At 37.7% G+C, this 12,012-nt stretch overlaps 1 protein-coding gene across 9 annotated transcripts in view; it reads left to right on the top strand.

Moving 5' to 3' along the window:
- The first annotated feature begins 418 nt into the window (after positions 1-418).
- Positions 419-12,012, top strand: part of CSNK1G3 (casein kinase 1 gamma 3) — a 109,726-nt gene continuing 98,132 nt past the window's right edge. For 5 of the 9 annotated variants that reach the window (XM_020290211.2, XM_020290214.2, XM_020290213.2 and 2 more), the window contains exon 1: positions 420-825. The gene's annotated coding sequence lies outside the window, so the exon portion shown is untranslated. Of the gene's footprint in view, positions 826-12,012 lie in introns of all 9 variants that reach the window. The other 4 variants (XM_020290215.2, XM_020290217.2, XM_020290216.2 and 1 more) reach the window with 2 other exon arrangements.

The following is a 12,012-nucleotide window of genomic DNA, read 5'->3' on the forward strand; positions in this document are numbered from 1 at the left end:
GCCCTAAGAGTTTCTGGAACCTGAGGGCTGTGGTGGGCGCACCAGAGAAAGCCTGAGCACCCCGACCCGGCACAATGGCACTCTTATCGCTCTTTGCTCGCTCTGTTCTTAGTAGCTCTCCTAAACCACGGGAGCACTTTCCTCCAGTTCTCTCCGTAGACCTTGTGAGGCCTCTTCTCCCACGGCCTCCTCTGGAGAAAGACTCCTATCCACAATACCTCCTCACTCTCCCTCACGCACTGCTGAGGCGAAGGTGGGGAGGGGGCGTGGTTTGAACTTTATAGGCTTTGCCAGCCAATGAGAGCGCTGCCTCTCTTCCGGTCGGCAGTCCGACCAATCCAAGCAGGTCGGTGTAATCTTCGGCTCCACTCGGCTCTTTTCGCTGATGCGGGCGGCTCTGGGCCGCCGCCACTGGAGAGGCGCTTTCCTTTTCTATTTTTTTTCCGTGTGTTCACTTCCGGGTCCGGCGTCGATCCGGATGCCTGAGGCAGAAGGATGTTTGACCTCCGGATAAGTGAGGCACCGCCGTGCATTCATTCCCGGCTGCATCGGTGGCGACAGCCGCGGCTCGGGCGGCGACTCTCCGGCCAGCGGCGGCGGTAGGAGGCGCCGGCAGCAGTGCGGGGACCGAGTCCGAGCCGAGCTGTGTTACCTCCCTCGCTCATTCCTTTCGCCCTGCCTCGCTCGCTCCCTCCCTGCGTGGCTCGCTCTCCTCCTCCGGCCGCCGGCGCGTGTGATGTGCCGCCGCCGCTGCCCCGGCGCCGCTGCCTGACGGCCTGGGGGCGCCGCCCGCGCCCGGCCGACCCCGCCGCCCGCGCCTCGGAGGTAAAGCCCCTGCGCGTGGGTGCTGGCCGGCTGGCCGGCGCGGCCCGGCAGCCTGAGCGCGGTCGCGGCGCCCTCCGTCGCGGGCGGGCGGGCGGTGGGCTGGGGTCCCGCGGGTGGGGGCGGCGGGGCGGCGTGGGGGCGGCGCGGCGGCGGCGGGCTCGCGGGAGGGAGGGCGAGGACCCGGCGGCGGGCCGGCGGGCGGGCGGGCGGCGCGGAGGCGCGGGCCGGAGGGGCCGCGGGCGGGCGGCGGAGGGCGCGGAGGGCGCGGGGCAGGAGGGGCCGCGCGGCGGGCGGGCTGGGTGCAAAAGTTGCCGAGAGGCGCGGCGCGGACGGGAACGGGAAGGAGGTGGGCTGCTGTTAGAGGGGTTTCGGGCGGGGAGTGCAGCCCCTGCGCTCCCGGACGGTCTAGACAATTACCTTCGGAGCAGGGGCTTTGGGCAGGAAGGGGCATGGGTCTGCTGGAAGGAGGTGACTGGGCCAGCTTCAGTTCAGGGATAAACTTCCCGTTGGATTGTTTGTTTTAATGGGGAGGCAGGGGTACAGGGGGGATTTACTTCTTATATTTGACAAAGCTTTGACTTAGCTCAAAACTTAACCAAATCGTTAGTCAAAGGTAACAAAATTACTCTGAGGGTGACTGTTACAGTGCTGGTTTGTTTGTTTATCCCCATGCAGGGGAAGTGACATACCGAAGTGTTGGTTCTCTTGGTCCACAGCCCCCACATTTCTTTTCAGCAGGACGGTGATGGAGATGTGTGTGCTCGTGGGGGTTAGCTAGGCTTGTGGCATGATCATTCCAGTTTCTCCCACCTCATGTTTCAGGCTAGGAGAAAAAGTTCAGGTGGGAGAGGGAGACTCTGTGTGGGAGAAAGCTACTGTTGCTACACTGTGAATTAGTTTTAACTCTGTTGTGGTGAGTACTCAGGCTGGTCAGTCAGTGGCCCCTTTTAAACCTTCTGTTACAACACTGCTTTAAATTAGAAAACGAATCCCACTTATTTTTAATAAATGAACGAAATAAGTCATTATTTCTTTTACTTTTGCAATTACTTCTGATATGAATGGTTTGACCACGGATAGTAAGAGATATTAAACTATATCTAAGATGGGATAGATTTTAAAATTAAAAATGTCTACTTTTTGAAGTTCTGTATATTTCTTTGAAGAATATTGGCTTTTCTCACAAATAAATTTGGAGAAAAGCATTACAAAAATTAAATAATAATTTAGAGTTACAAAGATGTGACACCAGTTTAAGAAAACATTTTCCACCAAAAAATCAAATCTGGTTTGTGACATTCTTAATACCTATCTTTCTTTCCTTTTTTCTGAGATGTGCTTAGGACGTTTTATAATTATTTCCAAACTTTGCTCTAGCTATACCCCGAGTGTAGATAAATTATTTTCGTATTTTGTATACATTAGCCTTTATAGTTGTACACAACATGAAAATTATATTTATAAGCTCTGGAAGAAAGATGTTATCAAATACATTATATGGCTTTGGCATAGATTCTTAGCAGAATGTGTAGACACTTTGGCTTTAAGTTTAGGTTGCATTTCTGGATATACATCAAGTAGAAGTAATTCTTATTAGAATGGGGGACAGAAAGGTTAATTTTAATGTTGACATTTATGAGAATTTTGGGAGGAATCTTGAGAAATGATTATCTTTACTGAGGATTTATTGTATTCACTGACCTGTCTGCCAGTCATCATCAGCTTAAAATTAATGCAATATGTAATTACTGACATTTTCATTTTTAGATCTGCAAGTGTTAATATATTAACAAAATCTTCAATACTTCAAAGGCATTTATTGCTTCCTTCAAAATAAACGACTGGAATTAGAATCAAAGGCTAGTTTAATTCAACCTGGACCTTTACTATGTGATGAGAATGGAACAGTGGGTAGAATATGAAGATGAATGAGACCCAGTATTTGCCTTCAAGGGAGGAGCAGACATGCACAAAAATAATTCGGTACAAGATTCCTGTGGGTTTTATTAGAGGTGCAAGGAAGCATGGGGTGTGTTTGTGAAAGATATTAATTTTAGACTGGAGAATTACGAATGAGTGTAGAGCTGGTAACACTCCATCTGGGTCTTAAAATATTTTAATAGGCAAATTAGGGGATAAGGGGGGCTAGTTTTCTAGGTGAAAGGAATAGCCTGAGCACAGCATGTGGTTTGGTGTTATAGGGCATGTTGAGCTGGACATAAGGCTGCTGTGCCAGGAGGTCTTTGTAGGAGAGGAAGCTATGAAAGTAGGTGGAGATCAGGCCATGAAGTCCAGAATGTGTAGTATTTAAAAATGAGTCAGTCTGAGATGTGAAAGTCCAAGTTTATATAGATTTTGTGTTGATAATAGGTAAGCAATTAAGGATAGTAAGTTTAAGGAAACAGATTATAACAAAATAGTTTGCTGTCATTTGCGCTACTAGATGAAAGCAGAAAATTATAATCAAACCAGTTTATACATGGCTTTGTTATATTTCTTTATTTGTATTTGAATATGGGTGTGTCTGGTAATCTGGTTATCGGTTGTACATAAAATAAATCCAGACTGTAAAAATGTAACTTAGGAAGAAATGGGAAGCTTTCCAGTTATTTTTCTGTGTCCCCTCTGGTCCATCCTGTAATCTCGTCTGTGCTGAGAATAGATTTATTCTGGTGTAGTTTATTGGTTTAGATTTTTTTTAGAATGGGATAAGTGGTTGTTCAGTTTTAAAGGGCTTCCCAAAAGAATGTATTATATCACATTAAATAGAGGGAATGCTGAAATATTAAATAACAAAATAAAATATAGGTCATTGGATAGTTCATATTACTATTAATAGGTGAGTATTTCCATAGTTTCCATAGCAAACTATGGAAAAGGTGAAATGTAAAGAATTTGTACATGTAGAGAACTGACTATAACAGTGGAATGATAAAATGTGAAACTTCCACAGTTCCAGATAAATATGTGTGAAGTTTTCAGTGATGACCCTAAAATATTAGATGACCCTAAAATAATCTAACCTCAAACTGAATCATTATCTGGAGTACTTAGAAAAATATCACCCTCACAACACCAGTTTTTAAATGCATGTAGAATCATGTTACAGGAAAGATTGAGGTTGTTTGATTTTTTTTTAAAACTAATTATTTCCATCTTAGCATTGAAAAAGGACTTACATTGTAAGTAAATTTGTGTCACCTTGAATCTCCCTATAACAACAATATCTATTATAATTTACTAAGTGCCTACTTTGTATGGAGACCATAAATGATACTGTTAAGACTACTCTATGAGATGGTGTACTCTCCTTTTTGAGACCAGGAAGCAGTAACCTGTGAAAGATAAATGTTGGAAATAGCAGAATGCATATTTGAATCAGATTTTTTCTGATTTCAGAGTCTTACACCACTGATGATCTGTTTCCATCTTCTTCATTTTTGTCTTTTCTCAAGCAGTTAGCATTTAGTGGGATTAATTGATATTAGTATGTGTCTGAGTGTTGGTTCTTCAAAATGTAATTTCTTTGGAAGTGGCAGTTTTGAGGTATCTGTCTTTCTCTAATTGTAGGGATTCTGTATGTGCAAACATACAGTAACTTAACTCAGCACAACACCTTTGTACTGATCTGCAGGATCATACTTGGGATTCTTAATGTGTAGAAGTCAAGTGTATATTATCCATTAATGTGAAGTGACTTCTGAAGTACTCAGAAAATATAGAATGAGAGATATACATGTGGGGATAGATAACTTTTAGAGACAGTGGAGTTTGCTGTTAGACATGTTTTTTGTAGTTCCCTTCTCAAAGCTGAGATTTAGAAACTAAATATGTGGGGTTCCCTTCTATTATGGAACCTAAGGAAAGTGCATACTGATTTGTCCTTAGATCATAGTTGATATATGATTGGTTATGTTTTCTCTCGCCACTTCCCACCTACTATCTTAGTTGTAAGAAAGAATTCTTAATAATGAACTTGAAATGTTTATGTATTTGGGAAGTAAGACATACTTTTAGGATCATTTTCTTTTCTAATGATATATTACATAGTTATAATTTAATTTAATGAAAGTTATGGCTAAATCATGTCCACATTTTTCATAGCTTTCAATATAATTAGGTAAAATCTCATGATATTCTTTTTCTTAAACACAAATATTTAATGCTTTTTTTCCTCTAGTGTAGTAATGTCAGGTACTCAAGTTTGTTTCATTTGGTTAGATGACTTTATATTACTGGGAACTGCTTTCTTTAACTGATAACTGCATTCAGAAGAAAAAAAGAAAAGAAAAAGAAGGGAGTTACTCTGCCATTATGTTTCTCATCAAAATTGAGAAAATTTATATAAAGCAGCAAGCACTGTGTGATTGCCTAGCACATAGTAGATACTGTGTGGATCTTCTTTCCTTTATTTCGGAAGTTGCTTATATATATGAATTGTTGGGGGGTTGATTGGTGGGGGGATAAGCAAAGACACTTGAGAACACCCTTTTACAGGAGAATCTCTCCTAACTGACCTCTCCTTAACCCACTCATGAGAATAAATGATGGTCTTCACTCTCTCTGTAGAATTTACTGACTGATGGCCTTGCTAAATTGAGTGGCAGTAGACTACTCTCTAGTTTACTCTTGAACTTTTTATTTCACCAGTTATTATAGACTTACTAAGAGTTGTTTGTATTTAACAAACTGTTAAGGGCAGTTGCACTTGATATTGTAATTACATAGTTTAATGAAACATTATTCAGTGAAGTCTGAAGGCAAAAAGGTGTTTGTATGAGAACCAGTTGGCTGCTTTGAAAATAGGTCAGTAGCCAAAATCAATTACAGTTGAAATAGGTGAGGGTGAAATAATTTGAAATGATTAGGAAAAAAAACTCTAATAATATAGAAAGATTCTGCAGTAAAATTGCTTTTCCAGTGTTTGTAAAATGTCTTTCCATATTTAACAAACAGAAACTGGAAATCACAGGTGATGTACAATGGGTGTGGTATTTGCAAGAAAAATAAAATATTAGGTCATTAAATGTGAAATGTCCAATTTTGAATCAAAAGTGTAGTTTATTATATCTCAAAAAAGAAGCAGTACAATTAATCAAAATATGCACCTAAACTTTCGACACAGTTTTGCCATCTTAATGGTAGCTTGCTTATGCCAGCAGTGAAGAAGCCAGGAGAGTGAGTGGCCATGAAATCACAGAAGGTGTTTTCCAGTGCTTGTTGAGAATTGAATATTTTTTCTTGGTCCATAGCCTGGAAGAAGTGGTAGTCAGTTGGTGCACGGTCTAGTGAATATGGTGGATGCTAAAGAGTTTCCAAGTCCAGCCGTTATAGTTTGAGCAGTGTTTTTGTGTGACACGTGGTTGAGTGTTGTCTTTCAAGAGGATTGGCCTGTTTCTATTGACCAATGTCAACTGCTTAATCACAACCAACCTCATTTTGTCTATTTGGTTGCAGTAGACATCTGCTGTAATTGACCAGATTTCATGAAGCTGTGGTGCATAATACCAATGCAGGACCACCAAACAGACACTGTTAGCTTTTTGTTTGATAAATATTCGGTTTTGAGCTGTATTTCAGCACTTCATCTTTATACAGCCATTGTGCTGAATGCTTACAATTGTCAAAAAGAATCCATTTTTCATCATATGTCACAATATGGTGTAGAAATGGTTTGCCTTTATGTTATGACACCAAAGAAAAGTGAGCTTAGAGATGATTTCTCCTCTAATGCTTGTTTAATTCATGCAGTACCTATGTACTCAGCTTCTTTATTTTGCTGATTTGTTTCAAATGGTCCAATATTGTTGGAATAGTAACATCAGACTTTGCTACTAATTCACCCAGAGGTTGAGATGGATTCGATTCCACTACAGCTTTAAGCTCATCATGATCCACTTTGGTCTTAGGTTGCCCACGTGGCTCATTTTCAAAATTAAAATCACCAGAACAGAACCTCTCAAACCATGGATGTGCTGTGCATTCATTAGCCACATCCCTCCCAAACATGTTGATATTTCAAGCTGTTTGTGTTGCATTGGTTCCATGACCATATTTGAAAATAACACAAAGTTTTGACTTACCCATGGCTTCACAAAAATTGCTCTAAAAAATGTGAAAGATAATCACAAGCTGAAATGTGTATTTGAAAGAATGAGGATGTACCTTCACAATAAAAATAAAAAAAGAAGTGTCTAAGTAAATTGTGCAGAGATATCAGCTGTCAAACTTAGTACCTAAGGAAATTGGACAGTTCATACTTAATAACCTAATAGATCATTCCATCAATAGACTCTTACTTGAAGAAAATGCCTTGGCCCTGTATTATAAAATTGTCTAATGAATGCACAATTTTGTGTTTTAGTTGCAATAAAATATTTAGGGTTCATAGTTTTTTTTTACAAAAACAATTTCCTTTTTAAGCTAACTTAAGAACTGTTGGTTAATATGTTGAAGAGGATGTCTGCTTATAAAATACCATCTTTCCTAGTTTACACTGCCTCTTAGAGTTTTATTTAATATTATAGCATCCTTTTAAAAAAACCAAAAAGGATTCTGGTATTCCTGAACCTACGAGAGGTTCATTCCTTAGAGTGAATTGTTTGATTATCTAGTCTATTGTTATCATATATTTTCCAATATGGTCCCTGATCTGATTTCATATGCTACTTTTCAGCTTTTATATAGCATCAGGATTGAGGAGGAGCCTTCTTATAATTCTAACATCTCCTCAACCTGAGTAGGGACAGCTGGGTTGAGTTGGTAGAGGTTGTTCTTTGGAAGAGGAAATATGACACCCCATATGTACCAGAAGAACTTGAGCTTGGTGCAAAGCATGCTGGTCTAACAACTTGTAATAGTGACCCTCCTCTCCTGTCTTTCCTAGCTCAGCCCAAATGGAAAGGAGAACTTTTGGCTGAAGGAGCAGGAAGTTCAGGTTGGGAAAGGAGAGGTTTATGAGGTATGATGTTTATCTCTGTGTCAACCACATTACAGTGGCTGAAATGCAGTAGATAATTGAAATGAAACATTGAAGTATGGGAGTAATGTGGGTGGCCCCAAGCTAGTACTTTAGAACTCTGCTTTGCCTCCTCTTCTTGGCTCTGTATCCTATATGTGTTGGATACATCCTAAGGCTGGCAGGAAGATCATATCTAGAAGTGCATAGGCCAGAGGAAGGAGTGGAACATTTTCTTTCTATGTATCTCCCTCTTTGCCTTTTGTTTTTTAGGTGTTTTTTTTTTTTTCTTGCAAAATCAAAGGAAATCTTTTGCACAAGCCTACTGGCATGCTTTTCTCTTCATATTTTATTGACCAGAGTTAAGTCACACATGCTTCATAACCTGTTATGACAAGGGGAATAAGTTTATCATCGTTGGTCTCTTCTAAATCAGGAGATACTTCCTGTAATTGGTGATAGGGTCACATTTTACAGAGTTACATGGGTAGAGGGAGGATATTATTTTAAAAATTGTGGGAAGGGAGAATATGGGGGAAATGGATGTTAGAGAGATAATCAATAGTGACCACTATATGTACTTGTTTTGAGAATGAAAATAAATAATGCATATGAATGCATGCTGAACTTTAAAGTGTTGCACAAATGTAATGGACGAAATACTAGAAAGCTGCTTCCATGTTGCTATCTTAAATATGCTCAGATCTTCATATTAGGAGCTAAAAACACTGCTTTCTTAAATATGCTCAGATCTTCATATTAGGAGCTAAAAACACTGCTTTCTTTTTAACTTTACTAATTTTGAGTCAATAAAATAGGTGATCTAAGTTGAAAGATTATAATTTTTTTCCTGTGGAGCTCATAAAGCTATTTTAATTTTAAATTAAAATTTAGTTCCTATAAACTTACTTAATTTTTTTTTTTTTGAGTTGCTGCCCTTCCTCTTCACTAAGATATTGCCCACATCTTTCATCTCATCAGATTACTTTGTTTTTCCCATCTAGGGGTGAATAAGTGCATTAAAGAAATGGACTTTGTTGGTCAGAAGAAAGGTTTATTTTGAATGATGGAATCCCAGTGAAATAGGAGGAGGAGATGATTTTTACTTATTTTGAAAGCAGCAAAGAAGATGGTGGGGGAATGGGGAGACAGGGTGAATTTATAGGATTTTAGAATTGAAATGAATCATAGGCAGGTTGAGTGAAATGCTTAAGTCATGCACATGATCAGTAGAACTTTCATGTCCTAATTACTAGTGTAGTGTGCTCTTTCTGACCAAGAAGTGGGAGGCCATAAAAATAATCTTGTCTACTTTGCAGTTTTTCTCAGGACCATAGGCTACTACTGTAAATCAGTGTGCCAGTCACTTTTAGTATAGATATCTGTGTTCTCAGGCCTTGGAAAAACATTTAGCCACATGCGTTTTTTGTTCTGTTTTGTTTTTTTTCTTTCTTTTTTTTTTAAAGTAAAACAAGCAGTTTTTTTCATCTGACCTTAAGCAGTCAATAACAATAACAACACCAGGCAGAAACATACACACAGAGACATACGTACATACACACAATAATCCCAACCTGGCCTGCTTAAATGAAAATGGAAAAGCAGAATGAGTGTTTGGAGCATCTTATCATTTTTATTTTCAAGCAAATTATCTTAAACGTTTCTTTACTTTCAGTATATATAAAGGAAAGGAATATATATGTGCTTATACATAGATACACAAATACATGTATGAGTGGTTATAAATATACAGAATAAATCCATCCATCTTTTGGAAGAGTATGTTAATGATAGTTATTTATAAATGGTGAGATTTAGGATTATTTTTCTTTTTGTACTTTATATTTCTCTATATTTGGATTTTCAGCTACGACTATGCATTATATCTACCATCAGAAAAAATAGTAATTTTTTTTGAGGAAAGAAAATAGAATCTTGGTGTTTTTCACCGAATTAAATTTTAACATATACTTTGCTTTCACTGTATATTACCTTGAATAAAGTGTGCCTTGATTGCATTGATGCTTTGCAATTTTCTTTATTTTAAAATGTATTTATTAAAAATTATTGTAAAGCTTTAAGTTGAAATTGGTACAAGTATACTTTATAAAGGTAGTGGACTTCTGAATATTTTTAAGTTATTGTGTTATCTATTTTTTAAATTTGTTTGTGACTTCAGGTAGTATACTAGGCAGTGTATTAGAATATGGTATATTGGTGTTAAAATTATATTCAGAATTTCCTTTAGTAAAAAGGGAAGTGAAAATATTTTTTTTCCCCTTACACCCAGACTGTGTCATTTTTTTTTTCTATTTCTGTGAAATACTTATATGTTATGTTCTACAGTGAATACTTTCAAGTGGTGGGCAAATATATTAGGTAATGTAATAGGGAGAGAAGAGATAAAATTCATGGTATTCCGCTAGTCTTAAGGTGTGCAAATATATGGCTACAATACTTTTTCAATAAAATCTTAATTTGGGGTACAAAAATAGCCTTGTATTGTTTTGAAGTTGAAACTAGTAGGTATCAGTAGTAGGCAACATTTTAAAAAGCTGTTATTTGTAGATGAATTTTTTACAAAATATTATTTTATTCTCTACATTTATTTTAGGGAATCTGATAATATGACTCCCCTCACCCAAAAATGTAAATCTTAAAGATGTGGAATCTTATGATACCAGTTTTCATTAAAAAATGGCACTTACTGAGTTCTTTTTCTGTCATTTAAATATCAGGGTATATTATGGCTAATATATCTTTGTATAATTGAGATTCTATTCTGCAGATGTTTGTAGTTAATAAAGTATCAAAATGTAATTAGGTTTTACAAGTCATTCTTTTGAGTATGTTTTGATTATTGAAAATAACTGGAATGTGTATTGTATGTTTGTTTATTATTGTATGCTTTGCAATTTATCTTAATACCCTATTAATGAAGGTTGTTTTTTGAGGACTGAAAATTAAATCCTGAGCATTTGGGAATGAGAATATCAAATAAGCTAAAATGAATTTTACTATAGTAAATAATGCACTTAAGAACTTCCAGTTGAAAATTAGTAATTTTTTTTCTGTAACAGAGTCAATGAGAGAAGAAAAGTGGACAATTTTAAAGAGAGCCCTTGCAGTCCTTGCTATAGGATTGGGAGTGCTAACACTTACTAATAGAACAGAGAAGTTTGTGGAGGAAGCAGCTTATACCAGTGGTTTTCAGCCCAACTTCACATTAACGTGTTTTTGGAGCTTAAAAAAAAAAAAGATGTTCTCATTTTACCCATGCTAATTTATATTTGAATCTAGTGATAAGGATAGGACATTGATATATTTTATGATTTCTACAGGCTACTCCAGTGTACTGCAGGATTGATTTCTCCTTCCCTTTATACATATCTTTTAGCTCTTTTTTTTAAAAAAAAGACATCCTTTTATTTTAACCTGTTTCTTTTAAATTAGGGGTGGAAGTGTGAGGATGACTGAAGAAATGCATAGAAAATATTAGTAAGAGTATCAGTGACTTTTTTTCAGAGTGTCATACAGTTATTACTCAGTACTGGTTCCAGGACTCCTTGTGGATACCAAAAATCCACAGATATTGAAGTCCCTGATATAAAATGGCATATTATTTGCATTTAATCTATGCACGTCTTCCCATATACTTTCCCATACTACTTCCATATACTTTAGATCATTTCTAGATCACTTATAATACCTTATAATACAATAAGTGCTATGTAAGGAGTTGTTATGCTGTATTGTTTAGGGAATAGTGACAAGAAAAAAGAAGCACCTGTACATGTTCAGTACAGATGCTTCTCCCCCTCCCCCAAATATTTTTGATCCATGGTTGGTTGAATCCATGGGTGTGGAAGTCACAGACATGGAGGGTTGATTATACTTACTATCTTTAGTGAGGCCACTATATTCATTGCTCATTAACGATTTTTGATAAGTATAGTACCAAAGTTAGAGGATTCCTAAAGCTTGGAAAGTTTGTTAAAAGGAAATTTGTCAAGAATAAATTAAGCCATCAATTCAGATGCTCCTGGAAATCTTAGGAGACCTAAGTGATATCTTCAAACTTAGTATATATTATAAGAAGGCAAGAAGTGTTGCCAATGAAAAGTTGTTCATTTTTGGTTATATTTATCATATTTAAAGTATCATTGAGCTAGTTGTATTTTTCCTCATGGAACATCAGGATAGAAGGGGCCTTAATGGTTACCTAGTAT

Source organism: Microcebus murinus, chromosome 11, assembly GCF_040939455.1.
Source record: "Microcebus murinus isolate Inina chromosome 11, M.murinus_Inina_mat1.0, whole genome shotgun sequence".
Classification (NCBI taxonomy): Eukaryota; Metazoa; Chordata; class Mammalia; order Primates; family Cheirogaleidae; genus Microcebus; species Microcebus murinus.